At 34.9% G+C, this 7872-nt stretch overlaps 1 long non-coding RNA gene across 1 annotated transcript; it reads left to right on the top strand.

Moving 5' to 3' along the window:
• Positions 1-2070: 2070 nt before the first annotated feature.
• On the top strand, positions 2071-6510 carry LOC116487179. Its single transcript, XR_004253057.1, has 3 exons — positions 2071-2113; positions 3050-3070; positions 6484-6510. It is a non-coding gene; the product is annotated as an uncharacterized LOC116487179 (long non-coding RNA).
• Positions 6511-7872: the final 1362 nt, after the last annotated feature.

The following is a 7872-nucleotide window of genomic DNA, read 5'->3' as shown; positions in this document are numbered from 1 at the left end:
TTGGAAGAGACCCCAAGATCATCAAGTCCAACCTCTGACCTAACACTAACAAGTCCTCCACTAAACCATATCACTAAGTTCAACATCAAAACATATTTTAAAGACGTCCAGGGATGGTGACTCCACCACTTTCCTGGGCAGCCCATTCCAATGCCTAACAACCCTCTCAGTAAAGAAGTTCTTCCTAATATCCAACATAAACCTCCCCTGGCACAACTTTAGCCCATTCCCCCTCGTCCTGTCACCAGGCACATGGGAGAACAGACCAACCCCCACCTCGCTACAGCCTCCTTTAAGGTATCTGTAGAGAGCAATAAGGTCGCCCCTGAGCCTCCTTTTCTCCGGGCTGAACAAGCCCAGCTCCCTCAGCCGCTCCTCGTAGGACTTGTTCTCCAGACCCCTCACCAGCTTCGTCGCCCTTCTCTCGACTCTTTTGAGTACCTCGATGTCCTTCTTGTAGCGAGGGGCCCAAAACTGAACACAGTACTCAAGGTGTGGCCTCACCAGAGCCGAGTACAGGGGAACAATCACTTCCCTAGACCTTCCCTAGACCTTCCCTAGGTATCAATCATATTAATATTTTTAATGTAGCTGCATCTAGCATTTTTCTCAGTCAAGAAGAATGAGAAGAGTCCAAACATTAACATACCACGCAGTCTGTAGCTTCCTATATTTATGTAACTACCTTCAGCATACAAAGATAAACTGAAAAATAATAATAAATAAATAAATAAATAAATAAATAAATAAATAAATAAAACTCAGTTCAGTCCCCATACAGTTCCACCACCAAGAAAAAAACAGATGTGGGAAAAAAATATAACTCTCCGAAGATGCAAGTTTTAATTCACACCTCAAAAAACTGTTTCTTATTTGAAATTCACTGTTATGTCTTCATCTCAGCGTTACTTGGAATATATCTTCACCTGAAATTGCTGTTGCTAGATGTTCAATTATTCATCAAATGGCAGAAGGGTTGAGGCATATTGCCCTTTTTTCAGGGGCTACTTACATGGTAAACATTTTCCATGTTATAACCCCCTTTGCATCCTTCTCGTTGCTCAAAAAATAACTGATATACAGACTTTTAGCTGTGGGGGACATTGCCTGTAAACAAGGCTGGCATAGCTGTCCATTGATTCTTCAGCTCTAAAATGTATTGTGGTCCCTATTTGCATGCATTTGGCATAGCTGCTACTATGCTATGAAGTCTGTTCTGATGGTGTTTTGTTTGTTTGTTTGTTTTAATGTATTATTATTTTCAATTCCTTTTAAGCAGTTGTGTCTTTGGTATAAATTATATAGTGCTATTGCTAGATAGACCTCTTTTTTTTTTTTTTTTTTTTTTTTAACAAAGATTTTCATCTTTTCTATTTCCAATAACCCCAATAACCTAAAATAAAGTCTCAACATTTCCTGTAATAATTATGAAATTGAAAAGCATGAGAGGGGCTCAGGGGGAAGGGAGTGGTACATGGCCTGCAAAGCTGTGCTAGTTCTCTTATTTTCCACAGCGAGATACAATTTATCCATGCAAAATAGAATGTCTTCAAGGCTTTGGGAATTCAGCTCAAGTATGTCTGACTCAACATAAAGGTCAAATGAATGGTTGCTGAGTTTGCTTTGTACTCTCCTTTCAAATAACATAGATGGAAGGTGGTTATAAATTACATTTCAGAAATTGAGGAGAATCTCTATTAACTGACTTCTTTAATACTTTCATATAACTGTTACTAGCATTAATTGCAGCCATATATGCAAAGCTTTGTGCGATACTACTGAGTTTCACTGTTTTGATGCAGGTCCCTTAGAAGATAATCTGTTAGCAACTAAACATTTGTCTTTTTTTTTTTTTTCCTTTTTTTTTTTTCCAAATTGCATGAATCAATAGAAAATTAATGTTTATTCCTGATATAAAGTGTAAAATTTCATGTAAAATATACATGTGATCCTTCCTAGTTAAAAAAAAAAAAAAAAGTAAAAAAAAAAAAGTAAAAAAAAAAAGAGACATACAAAACAAAGCTTAGAAACATAGTAATTTTGTTATGATGTTTCCTTTGTCTAGAGCATGAAACAATCAAGCATGAAAAGGATGTTCCAACTACAAAACCAGGTAGGCACTCCTGCATTTTATGCATACACTACTTTTGAAAGTGTTATTTAAACAAACAGTAAAATTCTATTGCATATGACAAATGTCAGAATGAACAAAATCATGGTCTTGTGAGGTATTTTGCAGTATCAAACTTCCTTGACATGTCATACCATAGCTAAGGTAGCACAGTACGTATTTACAATGCCCTTTGTCATTTTCTGAATATATATATATATATATATCAAAGGTTAAATTTCTGTTTCTGCAACTCCATTGACATTAAATAAGTTATGCCAGCAAATAATCTGAACTATTATCCTAAGGTGTTTATTTTAAATTGAATCATTTTCCTATTTTTTTTGTTGGTATCTGTATTTATATGGACTTCACAGCCTTCCTGCATGAGTCAATTTCTCAGGATCAGCAGCAGTTTAATTCTCCTCCATAGCAAGGTGTTATATATACTCTATTCAGATCTTGACTCAGCAAATAGTTTATGATAAGTAGTTTATAATAAGTGTAGTTTATGATAAGTGTAGTTTATGATAAGTGTCTCTGCATATCATAATTCCTATGCAGTGTCTCTTGTACAAGATAGAACAAAATTGCTGCAGTTATAGGAAGCAGCATAGTTCAATTTCACTGTGAATCAGTTACAGGTTTAACAAATCTCCACTCTTCTCGGTGAAAGAAAGCAAGTAAAGAATTAAAATTTTTATTGTTAGTATTATTCATCCTTAACTCTAGTACAACTGTTATGATGTGTTGAGAAAAACATCCCTACTGTTATTATGTCATTAGATTGTTATTAATTATATTAAGATTACTAAATATGTTTTGATATATGGTAAATAAACAAAGACAAATAAACAAATAAAGCCATTCTTCACCATAGAAGCATTCAGCTATATTTCACTGTTCTTACTATTTTTCTTTCCTCTTTTTTCTTCCCAGTCAAACTGAAAACAACTGCAAGTATGTGTCATGTCATGTCTATGGAACGTAAACCTGCTTTTCAGATGCATGTTGTCTCAATTCACATTTCTGTAATTTTGTCATGTTATTTCATGTCATGTTATAATGGTATTTCCTTGCTTTCCTTTCCATACTACAGGTACTCTTAGATTGTACTCAGTCTGCTAAGTAACAGCTGAACACATCGAAGCTACACACATTTGTAATTTAATGCTGTGAAGCTGCAACTCTCAAATTCTGAAAAATTTGCTGTTTATAAAAGTAAAGGAAATTCTGCTACTAGCATAATTGATGCTCTGTTGATTTTAGATGAGTGTAGAAACATCACTTATCTTTTTGTAAATATATCATTTATTAAAAATATCAAAATGGCATGCAGTGTAACTGAATTAGACAATATTTTCGGGATTTACTTTACTGTTTGGAAATGACTTATTTAACGAACTTATTTATTTTGTCCTTGTTTTAATACATTTTATATTTAATTTTTAAAAATGAAAGAGGAGAAAGGAGTATTTGGAGGAATTTCTTGCATAATAAAATAATATAGGATAATGTCCTTGTAAAGATCAATAATATTTCTGAGTGGCTAAAGACTGAGATCAATGTTTATTTTAGCAAGTAATTATGATCAGATAAGAATCAGAAGGGCAGTGTTTACATTTAACTCTGATTTGTTAACAGGTTGAAATATAGATCTTCATAGATAATTAGTTAGAGTCTCTTTAAGAGAGGAACTTTGATTTATTTCTTGATTTGTGCCTGGCACATCAAGACCAAATCATGTGTTATTCTGCTGCAAAGTAATCTATAAAGAGTACCCAAAACTAAGATCAAGCCCCATAAGGCACACACGTCTTCCTGCTTCATGTCAGAAGCTGACAGCATGGCAAGGCAAGCTACTTCCATTAAGCTTCCTAAATTAATCTCCCAGGTTATGTACTGTAGGTTAGACAAGATGAATACCTGCTCTTAAGCACCTGTCAAAAGACACAGTGCTGTTCTGAATCCCAGCTCCAAAAGGAAAGGGAGAACATGAAGCATCTGAAACGTGCCTTCACTGAAGGATCTTCTGCAATCCTGAACTGTAGTGTTGAGTTTTCAAGTCCCCATTGCAAAACTATTATTTCCCATGAAGCTGCTGGTGTTGTGGGTTTTTGGTTTGCTTTGTTTTAATTTTTGCCAATATGTTAGGTAATTTTTTCCTCTCTTTGATTCCATTATTCATATTTGTTCAGTCTTTTGTTCACTGGATCTGTTCACTGACGTCATATGTCTTCTGCACTGATTTATCTGAGACCCACTGACGGCCCTCTTTTCTATTAGAGAATCTTCAAAGATTTAAGTGACTAAGCCCTCTTTTCTATTAGAGAATCTTCAAAGATTTAAGTGGCTAATACCTCATTCTTGCTGCAATAAGGGTCATTTTACTCCAAATCACTGTCCACAATGTTTTTATATCAAGAGCTATAGTACCCTGACATATTGTCCATATAAGGGACAGCCAAGATATTTTCTCCTGACCTTTGCAGAGGGAAATTTGTACCACAGTCTTGAACTTATATTCTGATGCTTGAAATGATTATAAAGGTTAACAGTACCTTTAGAAAAAAAAGAGAGAGAGAGAAGGAAAGAGAAAAAAAAAATGTTTCAAGCAGACCCATAATCATACACAAAAGTAATTCCACTTATACTGCCTATTCTGAACTAACCATCCTTGAACAGATCTAGTTCAAGATTTTAAGCATCAGTGCTATCTATTTTAAACTACTTTCTTTCCACTTCAAGAAGAGTTGGACCATTGCTCTCTTTGTTTCTAAAGTTGTTTAGCTTTGCTTCATATATTTCTCAGCCAGGTGTACTGTATGCTTGCAATAATGTAAAGATAGTTATTATGTGAACACAGCATGAACATATTTTGTCATGGACACAGAATACTCACTGACTTTGTAGTTTCAGTCAAGTAGGACTGTAAAATAAATTCATACTTTCATCCTGGGCCAAATTTATTCAATCATTATACCCCGTGAAATCTTATTGTAGAAGTAAATGGAGTTTAAATTGGTAGAGTTTGTATCATTAAATGAGAGAAAAGCTATAAACAGAAATACAAGGTTGAGTCTGAATAGTCCCCACATTAACACCAAATACATTTTTATAGTAGTTTGTGAATTAGCATGAATGAATTAGTAAATTGAGTGAATTAGTAAATGATCATATTTCCATTATTTCTGTTTTATCACACATGAGAGTCTTTGACAGCAATTGATCCTATATCAGATTTGAATTTTTAATAAAACTTATAATATGATCCCTGTACACTCGCTAAAAACTCTCAAATTCTGAGAAGTTACCTTGATCAGAGGACAAAACTGGTGGCATTTCTTACTTATGCAAGAATACCAAAATTTATATGACAGCGCAATCAACAGAAAAAACATGCAAGCTGATATTTTAATAAAAGTCTCTGCATTGGCCAAACTCTGTTCCTATTTAGTTCTGTAACAAATTTCATGATTGGGGCTGATGTTTCCCAAAGACATGAGAGTAAGTGGGAGCTTCTTGAAGTGATGGGAGGAGAAAATGTCCTCTATACTGTATACACCAGAGGGTCAAACTAACATTTTAGGTGATCAGTCCTCTAGTACGTTGCTGTCTAAGGGAATCATTAATCCCAAGTTAGGATATACGCATGGCCAGGCCATGTAAAGACAGTGACCAATCCTTAAAATAGGATCTACAGGAGGTAGACAGTAATAATTTGAATGTAAGTATTAGAAGATGCAGACAAAACTTAGCCTCTCCAGGTCCCTCAGAGTTAGGCAACCACTCAGTTAAGGAGTCAGAGCATGAATGCCTTTCTCACTTTTGGTAACTCAGGCAAATTTTTTTTTTTCTTTTGAAAATGAGAAGAGAGATTAATCTACTACTCAGGATGCTGCAATGTATTAGTTTTCAGCAGTAGTGGGCATGACCATAAGGATAACTGTAAATATTAAAGGACTTAAGCATGTTAGCATTTAATAGCAGAAAAACTAGCCTTTGCTGAATTCCTGTTGTGCTTTTCTTGAGCACTTGACATTTATGAGTCTCCTTATGAACCAAGCCCTGAGTAAAAGTCTCCTGGGGTTTGTTAGTGAAAACTATACTTAATTGTTCAGTCTTTCTGTTGAAAAAGCACTGACTTTTATATATATTGTACTTCAAAGAGTAGGACTCAGCTTTCACTGTGAAATCTTGTGTACACACCCATTGTTAAGGCATATTTATTTTCAAATTAATATCTTGCAGAAAAATTGCAGATGAAAGAGGAAATCTATTTAAATGGTTACTTTCAAAAAAAAAAAAATGATACTAATCCTCATATTCTTTTCCTTCCCTCTTCATCTTCATTTCTGATTATTTTCATGAAGAGCCAACAGGTGAAATTCCAATAACAGGTAAATATCAAAATTCTCTGCTATGTCTTGTGGAAATATTTAACGAACATATCAGTACTGAAGAACACATAACATTCATCAGCAATGGACTATGCCAATGTAAACCACAGCAGGTAAACTAAGAGTATTGCAGCTGCTCAGCTCTCTGCCAGTCAAAGACTGCTTTTATCAGCTGATTATTTTATCTTATTTTCACTGTTTATCTTCTGTAGCATGTTTTTGGTGAGCTAGACATAAGTGATCAGCACTGGGCAAGCTAATGTTAATCAGATAACACAGGCACCAGCAGACATTGAACAAAGCATTGTTATAACTACTTGGATCCTATGAAGTGAAAATGAACGTTTTGAAGGCAGCCTGCCAGTTTTCTGCTATGGTCAGTAGGGAATACTGAAATAGGCTCAGGCGCCTGCAGCAATACACCTTACCTAATTTCAATCTGCCTCGTTGAATGGAGTCACTGACCAAACGTCTGTGTTTGGGGGCTAAGAATAAGGATGACAAAAAGAAAAGAAAAAAGTTCTAAGTGAATGTACAGTTTGAGAAAAGATAAATAAATCACACAAATCACAATCTATTGATGTAGGGCTTCAGAATGGCCATATCTGGTAGTTCTAGTCCATCTACCTCCACATCCTGTTGTTTGTTTCAGACAATTGAGTTTACTGAGGGAAATATAGTAAAAAGCAGGCAGTAGGCAATGGGATCCTTCTGTGGTGCATTTTGGCAATGAACAGTTTGGCAGTTCTTGCACAAGTTAAGGAATTTCAGAATTCCAAAGTCTCTATCAGGAGTTTCCAAACTTCTCTACAAACAGCAATATTTGGTCTGTTTCCAAAGACTGTACAGAAAGCCCAGAACTGCTACTGCTACTGCCACTGGGGTAGCAGCCACAATTGTAACAAAGATGTATTGTATACATGCCATGAGACACATTTAGCTCAGTTATTATTCCAGGAAAATCCAGGAAGATTGGCTTTGTGCAATGTGCTTATTGTCGTAAACTCATATTTCTGATAACTGTCACTTAATGTTGTTTCCTTGCAAATCTTTCTAGCCCCGAAAAAAACAAAGACTTCTAAGGACAAAGAAGGTAGGCAGTTACTCTGTGTGTGCATATATATGTAGAAGATCACAATAAAAATATTTTCAGAATACAATTTTATATGTATTTCTATATGAAATAACTCCTAAAAGATCTGCATTAATTTTCAAAGTATTTTACTTGAAAAGCCTAGGTAATGATCTATTAAGAATTCAGTCAATTTACCAACCTCGACCCATATTACCTTTATTTTTTCTTGATAGAAAAAACAACTGAGAAGAAACATCTGAAAGAAGAAAAACACAAAGGTAATACAA

The sequence above is a fragment of the Aythya fuligula genome, chromosome 3 (genome assembly GCF_009819795.1).
Source record: "Aythya fuligula isolate bAytFul2 chromosome 3, bAytFul2.pri, whole genome shotgun sequence".
Taxonomy (NCBI): Eukaryota; Metazoa; Chordata; class Aves; order Anseriformes; family Anatidae; genus Aythya; species Aythya fuligula.
This window is presented reverse-complemented; position numbering and strand designations above follow the sequence as displayed.